Genomic DNA, 11,215 nt, shown 5'->3' with positions numbered 1-11,215 from the left:
ACACCTCCACTGCAGCCTCCGTCACCCCACTTGTGTTTATCGCTCGGCGGTTTAAACTAGACGTCAACATCAACATAAAATGCCGCAGAACCTTTTGCTATCCGGAAGACACTTCGATTTCTCTCCCAAGATCTTCCTCGCGCATGGACGACATTCAGCGGTTCCATGCCACTTCTTCCAACCATTGACTGTGGTACACATGGGTCCGTATTATTCAATAGCTCTAGAAATTACAGAGAATTTCTACCATGCAAATAGAAATGGCCACAATATCACCTTAGAGTGGATAATTGCACACTGTGGTGTCATAGAGAACGGACAGGCAGACGTTTAAGAGAAAACTGCTTTAATTAATGTTTCCGAAGTAGGCACTGCTCCGTTCTCAGGGACACAAACGTCTCACTTCCTTGCGTAATACGCCACTCTGCGTTGGAGCACTGGACCAAATCAGATCGACTTCGCAGGCGATTGTATAAATGTGTCCCAAAAATGAGTTTCATTGTGCCTCACAAGCTGAGAAGAATCCGGGCAGGCATGGTGCACCGGATTCGCGATAATGTAGCATTCCCCAAGCGGTACAGAGATCAAATAGGTTGCAAGCCCCAAGTTGTAAATATTGTGAGGTGCCAGAAACACGTGACCACTTATTTTGCTTTTGTCGCGCGTACGCTCAAGAACGACGGAAATTGGTCTTACCCATTGCAAACCTTTGTAAAAGGCCGCAATCGGACGAGTTTTTTTTTTGGTCCTTGGCCTAATGCAAACACCGCAGCCCTGGTAACAAGTACCGCTATGGCGTTTCTATAAGGCACTCGGCCATACGCAGGACTTTAGTGATGCCACAACTTTGTGAACTTGTATACATGCACCTCCTCCTCGTAGCATCAGCATCTTTATTCAGCAGCCCTTTTTCTCCCCTTCCATTTCCCCTAGTGTAGAGTAAGCAGGTCAGAGCAAGCTACAGTGCGAGGCGACCTCTCTGCCTTTCTGCAAATTTATTTTTCTCTCGCTCTCTGCTGCCCTACCACAAGATAAATATCTCCAGTGCGAATGAGATACAGTCTATCTCGGTACAAAGCTGAAAAATCAAGCAATATGCACTGAAACAGCAAACAAGTTTTCGAGATTTTCATTAAGTGTTTCTTTTGATAAAAGGTAGGAATTCACATAATGATCAGTGGTGAGCCGTATTCCTTTATTGTGCAGTCCAGTCCAGTTCGTGCAGCTGGTGTGGTCCAGTGATACTCATGACGATGTTCATCGTCTTCGTAGAAGGGGCGCTGCAATAAAAACACTCACAGATGTAAAGGTTTCCCCCCGGAAGTTGTGAAAAGAAATAGAAACACAGTGACTTGGAAACTGATCGCATGCAGTTTCCGAGCTGTCAATTTACTTGTGAGCAATCGGCATATTACAATAAGTAGGAGGATGCAAGAACCTTCTTTTTTGTATTTAAAGTGGATCTAAGAAGATGTAAGGTGCGAGTACTCGTTATAGCTTAATGTTTTTTCCAGGCTTAATAAACGTTACTGAACACTTATCTTTTGCGCTTAGAGTCGTTACATAACACTTGTATAAGATGGTCGCTCTCCATCTGTGGCAACATTTTTTTTAGCGGTAGGACCAGGACACGTTCATCGGAAAAGGAGCAGACGAGTGGGATTCAGTTACTATTAGGACTGGCCGGTCACCTAATATTTAAGAGCGTGGCAAAGTTTTTCATATCTATAAGCGCAATATTTGCTCTCTGGATTACGCAGGATGCCATGGTCGATTCATTCTATTTGTTTACGCTGCTGTGGCACCGGTCTACGATAATGATGGACCAAGTTCTGATAGACGCTAACATGTTTCTTTTAAATAAAACTTTGACGTTGGTACCCTCCTGTCAGGCGTTTGTTCGTCCTGTCCATGTAACGACTTTGAATTCGCAAGGAATTTGTATCTCTGACGCGCATTTTTCACATCCGTCAGATGTGATACATTTCTTATTATTTCACTGCACTAAAATTTTGGCTCTCTTCTGACGATTCTTGTATCCTATGTAGCTCTCCAGATATGCGTGAAATTTAGAGTTATCTTGCTTATCTTTATCAAAAATAACGCTACACCGCGGGTCAGGAAGGGAGCGACCCAAGCTTAGCAATTTACGTTGTGTCTGTGCGTCTGTATTTGGGTTGTCCTCCGTCTTCGTGGGATATGCAAAAAACTGCTTTTGGTGTCATTACTACACAGATCTCAAAGAGAACAAAACTCAAATCACTATTGAGGATCTTTGTATAGTGCTTCTTCCACATCTTTTTGGGCTCGTGCGAACAAAATGAGGGAAATGGAGCTACAAAGATTGCCTTCTGCTAGGAAATAGTGGCGAATATTCTTTCTTGCTTTGTTTAAGCGTGAAACGTAAGACTGTAGCTGTTTACGCAGTAGTAAACAACGTAGTATTCGGAGTTTACAAGTTCTACAGTAACGTACGCAATGAGCATGGCGCTTTTCAAGAAACTTTACAAATAGTTTGTAGTTTAGCGCCCTATGTCTATTCTTATTGCTATACATTCTTTCCCTTGTAACTAAGAATAAAGATTGTCGTTGCACCCTGCCCTATTATGCTAACCAAAGTTCTGCACAGATTTCGTCGGCCCTGTTTGACTGGAAATTATGTGCGAGCAAGAGAGGGTGTTTGGGAAATTTATTTCCAGCTGCTTGAAGCTGCTTACCGCGTTAATGGCTGCAAACAGAAGTTTCCGTATGAACAGCGCTATTTTATTCGAACTAACATACCAGTCGTTCTTCAAAGTATGGGCAAGTTAATTTTGCAGGAAAAATTGACAGTCACTTAAGTATCACAACATGACATGAATGCGAAAGCGTAATGATTTTTCTAATTATTGGTTACGTCCATGATGCGTGACGTCACGCATTTTGAGGTGCTCTTCTAAACCGTGAATTAATTCATCTTGCTCAAATTTGTACAAACCCTAAACTATTTTAATCCACCTAGCTATTTCTACAAGCTTAATCCACCGAACCTTCCTTTGCCCCCTTTAATCCCCCTTAAGCCACCTTCCTTTAATTTGTACCAACGCTAATCCACTTTAGTGCTCTTTATTCTACTTTAACGACCTTGCTTTAATTTGTACAAGCCGTAAACCTGCTCAACCCTCCTTAGTCCACTTAAGTTCACCTTCACTCGTTTTTCGTCACTCTAATTCAGCTGAATTCACTTTAATTAATTGTAATTCCCAATAACATTTCTCACATTAGTTACCCAGAGTATTACTGATGACGTCATGCAAGCCACTGCTGACGTCATTGATGTTGGCGATGTTTGATATCATCGCTCGATCACGCGGAATTTTCTGCCCCATGGGATATATATAAAGATTACTAAAACATTTTCACTTACACACAGTGGCACTTGCTGCTGCTGGTCCCGTTTCGGCTTGTCCAAATGAGAGATTAGGGGGATTAGGCGCAGCTATGACCATCATGGGCATCGCAGCAAATATTATAGAAAACGCGGCCAAAATGAGCCACATACTGAAGCTGAAGATCTTTGCCATGGCTAAATTTCGCAGAAGAAGAAGAAAATTAACTGTATTAAAAAAGTGCTCCGGCAGTCTTGGGTGTGGCGGTTCGAAGTTATCCAAATTTTCTAGAGAAAACGCGCTCTTATATACGCGTTCCGAACGCTTTGAAGAATGCAAGTCTTTTACTTTTGCTTTTGGATCTTGTGAAATGTTTTGCATGCTTTGCTATACACAACTTCATGATGAAAGACTTGTTATTTCCAGTGGGAAGCTTTCACTTGCGATCAAGGACACGAGGTAGCACGCCTTTTGTACAATGCATGGCCTTTGAATAAACAGAGGTCTGCGAGGGATGCATTCCCCTACCAGGCAGTTTGACAGTTATCTGATGAAGGAATATCTTTGCCAAGCATATATTTGTGTTGCGTGCAAAACTAAAAATAGTGTCTTGTCGAAAGTACTTTGCTTTGACTGCGCAGTCACATCTGCTGTGTCTAGTAAACAGGTCTGGGAATGCAACGTTATGGCTAAGTTATTTCTGTGGCACAGATTAAGGAGCGTGCCGGTTTAAAATTTGCTTTATGGCAAAGCATGGATAAAAAACTCTACAGCATGTGCTTACAAGATTATGCTGCCATTTCCGTTTTGCTGGCTCACACCTGCAACTAACGTGACAAGAATAATCTCTAATTTCCAACATACTGTACTTATTGCCACCTCTGCGTCCCTCATCTGCATATTACAACGGCAAAGGTTAAGCTATGACATTTTCCTGTGTATACTAGCGCTCTATTTACGCCCCGCATATATATAGGCAAGAGAGCTATCACTTGTAGAGGCTTTGAATGGGGGCGCTGGAAAGTAAAAGAAATGTTTATGAGATTTACAATCCTTCATTAATCTTTATCCTACGACATTTATTGTTCATTATTCTGCAACACTATACCGCAATATTCAAAATAAATAATACACGTGCGCAATGCACTTAAAACGGCTGATTTTATACAGCCTAAATGATGATACCCAATAAAACCCACCGTACGAAAAATTTGCTGAATCAAAGATTGCTGTTAGGTGACTTCGTTCACGGTAATAATTGAAAATCGGCGCGCCACACAATACGATAAGCAAAAGAAGAGAAGGCGATGCTGAAAAAAGTGCCGATTTTCCGCACGAGTGTTTACTTTACAGATTGCCTGTAACGCGATAGCGTTTAGGGTCGCGTGTTGCAAAAAAATCCGGTGTCGGCGTCGGCAGAATTATCCGTGAGCGAAAATTTCCGTGTACGTAACATAAAGCTATTTCAAACTTTTCTATTCCATTTCTTCTATCAGCCCTCCGTGATTGGTCACAAACGTTTTTGAACAACCCCCACTTCGCCTGTCGGTCACACGACGTCATGAAAACCGCGATAGCTCCCCATCTGATATGCCGTGTACACACTGATTATGCGTGACTGTAGCGCGCAAAAGAAAAATTGTTATTTTGGATTTGACGCCTTTTCTCCATTAGACCTCGGCAATTGGTCAAAAGCCTTAGGGCTGCACCCAGTACACCTGTCTGTCATGCGACGTCACAAAACTGCGAAAGCTCACCGAGTCAGAGTGACGTGTACGCGTTAAAGGTGCTTTTTTATGCCGAACAAAACTGAATTTTCTCCTGAATAGCCGCAGGCTGCCCCGTTCCGAAGGGAATAAAAGATGGCTGCCACCGATCGCTCAGGCACTGGCTACTGCCAGCTGCCGGAGAGCATGGGTTTATTTGCGTACAGTAAAACTTTGCGTGGCCGTGTAACGTTTCCGAGCACTTTTTCCACGTTTATGACCTTCCTCTGCGAACTCTTCTTTTCTGAGAATCCGTTTTAGCAGCATTCTTAACTTTCCATTGCATGCTGCCACGATTTTCGACCAGCCATCGCAGCCTAAGTAAGGGAAAGCGGACCAGTCGCAGACGCCGGCACTACCTTCTTCATCCGGTTATCCATTTTCAATTCACTGGCTCGGCCCCATCGAATCCCACTCCACTTGAGCGTGCTCCTCATCTCTTGTCCGCCAGTTGGAAAAGACAAGCCGATCCAGTGTAGGCAAAGATATTTTGTTTTTAAGGCCAACAAAAGTGACCTCTTATATATAATCATATCATAAGAAGCGAACACTCACTGACACCAAGGACAACACAGGGGAAATTATTTGGGCTTCAAAAATGTAATAAAGAAACGATAAATAAATGGAAATGAAAGTGGAATAAAAAACAACTTGCTGCAGGTGGGGACCGAACCCAAAACCTCCGTATTTCGCGAAAGTTCTGTCAGTGTTTGTTGGCTTCTTATGATATGACTAATAAAAATCAGGCCCGTCGGTTAACCTCTCTTCTTCTCTTATATGCGAGGAGAGCGTTTGATTGGTCTCTTCAGACAACCCTGCGGGTCACAGCGCGATGCTTGCGTCGACGTTTACGTAAATTTGACGTCAGCAGATTGGAATAAAAACGTATTGAAATAGTTTTACGTTATAGGACCCTAGGTATATGTGTATGCAGTACCTTGCTATGTAACATGAGGTATATGCGGGTTATGTTGCCAGAGAACTCCATGACTCAAGTAGCGCACGCCATGTCTTACATTTTTGTTATGTGGTTCCACGGAATTTTGACAATAGCAGCCCTCAAACAAATGTCCTGAGCCAAAAAACCGACAGCGCATATATGTTAAATCTTCTCAGACTTAAATATTAAAAGCGCAAAACAAGAACCGAAGCCTGAAAATGAGATGTAATGTTTTGGTAAGGCTGCGTGCTACCTCCGGGTTCGGCCCACGTAAGAGGCCGCGTTTCTACCAGAAAGCCAGCTTTCGTGCATAGCGTTCGCCGCCAGTGTTTCCCAGTAAACATTAGGGCTATATAAGCCGCAGTTGTCAGGAATGCTGAAGAGCAGTCAGGGATGTTTGTAACTATCGTGTTCCACTCTTAAAGGCGAAGCTTAAACGTCCGCCAAGTTTTCTTTAATAAAAAATGGTTGTTTGCGATAGAGATGCTTATTATAAGGAAACAGTTGAAGGACAGGCTTAACCTAATGTGCTAGGCCGCTACTAAGCATTGGCATGCGAGGATTGGGAACAGAAGCACAACAAATTGAAGATATTCTTGAGAAAGGGAAAATGCACGAGCTAATAATTAAGAACGAACAAAACAATCCTTCAAGTCTGTGTTCCAGTTCACTATCTCTCAGAGCTTCCAAAACTATCGTCATGGCGCGTTCAAAAAGGTTATTTTGTTCGTGGAGCTGGAATAAAGCTTCCACAAAGTGGACAATGGCCAATTAATGGCAAAGGCCCATCCATTCACTGTCTTTCTTGCGAGTACGGAGGCTGATAAGGTATAGCTCCAACAGATTCGTAGCACGTCCTCTCCCTAGAGGCTGCTGCTCCGACACTATTTTTTGCAGTGCACGTTGTGTGGTTTTGGGCTCTCGATGTGGCTGTGCTTAACCGTGGCGTTGCGTTTCTGGGGGTTCCGTGTCCCTCTCCTCCCTGCCAGGACGGTTTGGCAGCGGGTCATAAAGCGCAGTCATTCGACTGTGACCCCGACCAGGAGGTCAACAGGCTTCACCCATTGGCCGACATTTTGGTGGGATTCGGACCCTGCTTGCCTGCGCTCCGGGTACGCGCGCGCAACAGCGGCCCGGTGGGACCATATCGGCGCGTCGGCAGGCGCGTACGCGTTCCTTTCTGCCGGCGGCGGTCCCCTTTGTGCGCCGTGGGCCGATGGTTACTTCGGTTCGTCGGGGTCCGAGCTTGGCGGGCGCGCGCACTATTCCGTCATCTCGACGTCCCGAGACAGCGTCTTCCGATCGTGCCCCCACCTGTTCTTCTGTTCCTTTTTGTTTCTGTTTTCTCCGCTGTGGGTGTGCGCGATGGTGGGTGGTGACCGAAGGAGAGGCAGCCTCCTACTGCTGGGTTCTTTGTTTTGGGTTCTCTCTGTAGCGGTACAGAGGCGCCCTGCATGCATGGTGGCTCGGAGTGGTCGAATCCGCGGTGGTCGTCCGGCGCGCAGGAAGACAGGGCGTGCGTGGCGTGAGCTTAGCGAGAGACCACAACGTGCCTTTCAGCTATTGCATTCAAGGGTCCTGCGGAGGGGCCTAATACTTGTCGCCGACACGTAGCACCCGTCACTATACTCGCGGATAACTTTTGTTGGCTATGAGTGAAGGCTGCGGAAACTAAGCGCGCCTCTTTCACCGCTGCTGGATGTTGTCCCGCAGTATTGCTCACGTTTTCGTACATGGGAAATAGGAAACAATACATATGAATTCTTTTTACAGCACCTAATTTGAAACAATACGTAAGATTCCCCAGTCAAATATTGGTATTTTATTGCACTTTTCGTTTGCTCTCTCGACTTTTCGCACAGTCGACACCGTCGCGCGTTTTCCACATTCATCAAAGGCATATTGACGCCCATTTCTTGTGGTGAGTGCCTTGTGAATGCTCGTCGCTTGCTGTCCCTCAATCAACTCCCCTGAGGGGCTATTGACTAAATTTAGCAACTAAGGACTGCTGAAGAACGCAAAATAAGTTATTGCAGCGTCTGCGCAGAAACCAAGCGAGGCCCTCTGGAAATCACAACCATCGCCACGTGCAAAGGAATGAGAGAGCTGACTGCTGCGCCCGCACTACCGACGCCAGCTCCAGTGGCGCGTCGCCGTATAGCTGCTTCGGAGCTCCGACGCAGGCTGCGATGCTGGCTGTTCAGAACTTGATACATATCGTATGTCGAACAAACTTTGATTCACGCCGAGGTATTTTATCTGCCTTGACTAGAGAAGTTGTGCGGGGTTGGCGAAACCAAAACGGGGTCGAGCGCATCCGGACTACACTGCGTACGAATACAGGCATTTTCAGAAGCTAGGCAACCGTAGCTTTCGCTTCATAGCCAATTGGATTGGATTGGAGGAAACTTTATTTGTGCCTGCAGTTGGGCACAAAAAAGTTGCGCACGGGTTTAGTCATGCTCACCGTATTAACCAATACATATTTTCCGGATTTCAGAGGAATTTTAAACCTCCGTACAGCCATGTTACATTTACCATTCGCAATTTTTAAATAATAGTATAAAATGATTGACGCGTAGATCTTATGTGTAAAAATTGCGTACCCTTTCGTGGCATTCTACCTCGGTCACACAGCACAACATCCCGACGCACTAAGCTACTAGGCCGCAACTGCATGCGTACTTTCGGCTTTTTGATACGCGCGTGCTCTCACTGCAAGCTTTGTGACGTCTGAAAGCCTAGATCCTGCATGTCTGTGTCACAGCATCAGATGGGTAGCATTTTTTAATGTACCCTCAAGACCAAAGTATACAGAGGGGCTGCGTAAGAACCATATACATAAGTAAATAACAAAGCAGCAAAAGGTGGTTAATCATTACAGCAAGATTAATTAGTTAATTGTATCTGGGAGTGATGATGTCTCGTAAGGCCAAACGAAACTTGGAGTTGCCCTTGATCACCGGAACTGTGCCGGGAAATTGGTTCTATTCGTGAGATGTCCTAGGAATAAGTCATTCGTGACAGGTTCTGATGTCACATTGAAATATTCCAACCTTGTGGCTACTATTAATGCGAGAGAAAATGTATGTAGGAGATGACATAAGATTATCGTTCAGGTAGGAAATGGGGTGGTGGTGGTGCAAACTTTATTTAGTGACGACCAACTGTGGAAAGAAAAATATGATGCCGCCGTTCCGTGAATGGCCTCCAGGATGCCGGTCGTGGCCTCGAGATCTTGATTGTCGGTGACTTCCGCTGCCCAGATCGTGAGCAGCAGCTGGACACCCAGCTCCGAGCTCGCAAAACCTGCATCCCACCTTGGCGAATTCTGGAAATATAGTTAATGAAATCAACCAAGGTGAAACACTTACGCCGAGCTGAGAGTAGCAAGTAGTGCCTATCTTCACAGTAAAGCTGTGTACCTCTATCGTCCAAGAAAATTTTTGAGTAGCTGTTGGCGTGGTAAGTAGAAACTCCCCATACGTGGGCCGATCCCGAATATAATGCAATGGCAGGCCGACCCGCAGCGGAGGTGAAGCAGGCGTTAAGCACTCCCGATACGTGGGCCGATCCCGAAGATTGTCCAATGCCGGGCCGAAGCGCGGCGGTGGTGAAGGAGGCGTTAAGCAGTCCCCATACGTGGGCCAATCCCGAAGATAGTGCAATGCTGGCCCAACCAGTGGCGCAGGTGAAGCAGGCGTTAGGCACTCCCCATACGTGGGCCGATCCCGAAGATAGTGCAATGCTGGCCCGACCAACGCCGGAGGTGAGGCAGACTTTAAGCACTCGCCATACGTGTGCCGATCCCGAGACAGTGCAATGCTGTCGCGATCAGCGACGGAGGTGAAGCAGGCGTTAAGCACTCCCCACACGTGGGCCGATACCGAGATAGTGCGATGCCGGGCCGACAAGCGGTGGAGGTGAAGCAAGCGTCAAGAACTCCCCACACGTAGGCCGATCCCGACATCGTGTAATTCGGGGCCGGCCCGCCGTGGAGATGAAGCAGGTGTTAAGCATACGTGGGCCGTTCCCGAGATAGTGCAATGCTGGCCCGACCAGCGGCGGAGGTCAAGCGGGCGTTAAGCACTCCCCATACGTGGGCCGATCCCGAAGTTCGTGCAATGCTGGCCCGACCAGCGGCGGACGTGAAGTAGGTGTTAAGCACTCCGCATACGTGGGCCGATCCCGAGATAGTGGAATGCTGGCCTGACCAGCGGCGGAGATGAAGCAGGCTTTAAGCGCTCCCCATACGTGGGGTGATCGCGACATAGTGCAATGCCGCGCCGACCCGTGGTGCAGGTGAAGCAGGCGTTAAGCACGGCGATGCTCTACCAATTGAGCTACCGCGTTGGAGTCTTCCCCTCCACTTTCTGGGGTATTTATGTGTTGCTACTAGCACTAACCTTGGTAGTGCTAGCCAGCGCCACCACTCACAAACCTAGCTTGGCGGCGGATGTGGAACATTCTCTCTGCGGCAGGTGTCACGAATACGCTATCTTTTTGGGTGAAGGCAACTAGTCAATAAACCACTTGTGCTACGTGCAGGTGTCAATGCTGCTGGATTCGAGAGGCTCGTTAGGTAATGAACGAGAAGAAAAGGGTTAACCGAGGGGCCGGGTTTTTATTAAGAATGTCGTAAGAAGCTAACAATAATGACATGGAGAACGCAGGAGTAATTACTTGTAATTACTCATTGAAATAAAGTAATCTTAAATTAATGGAATTGAAATTGGATGAAAAAACAACTTCCCGCAGGACAGGAGCCATCCGACGTCTTCGCACCACGAGCATAATGCGAAGACATGGTCGCGTTCCCCACTCACTTTCAATTATATAAGTTTAAGTTTTCTTTATTTCAATTGGCAAGTACAATTTCCGCTGTGTTGTCCGTGGTGCCTTTCTTGGCTTCTTATGATATGATTAATAAAAATCGCGCCCCTCATTTAACCCATTTTTTGTTCTTTCCACTATAGTCACCTAACTATTACATGCGACATCATCCACATAAGTGAGACTTCTCCATAAAACGTTATATTTCATTTTTATCCTGATTAAAACGTGATTGATATTGCCATCTGATGAGCAAAAGTTCATGCATTAAAAATGTGTTTATCCCTTCCAGTGTGTTTCAACGTTGT

The 11,215-nt window shown here is 46.0% G+C and overlaps 1 long non-coding RNA gene across 1 annotated transcript; it reads right to left on the bottom strand.

Annotated features, from left to right (window-relative positions):
• Positions 1-1,178: 1,178 nt before the first annotated feature.
• Positions 1,179-3,590, bottom strand: LOC129383275 (uncharacterized). Its single transcript, XR_008611148.1, has 2 exons — positions 3,407-3,590; positions 1,179-1,280 (listed from the first exon to the last, which is right to left on the bottom strand). It is a non-coding gene; the product is annotated as an uncharacterized lncRNA (long non-coding RNA).
• Between the last annotated feature and the right edge of the window lie 7,625 nt (positions 3,591-11,215).

Source organism: Dermacentor andersoni, chromosome 8 (assembly GCF_023375885.2).
Source record: "Dermacentor andersoni chromosome 8, qqDerAnde1_hic_scaffold, whole genome shotgun sequence".
NCBI classification, from domain to species: Eukaryota; Metazoa; Arthropoda; class Arachnida; order Ixodida; family Ixodidae; genus Dermacentor; species Dermacentor andersoni.
The sequence above is the reverse complement of the archived record's forward strand: the minus strand, read 5'-3'. Positions and strand labels throughout refer to the sequence as shown.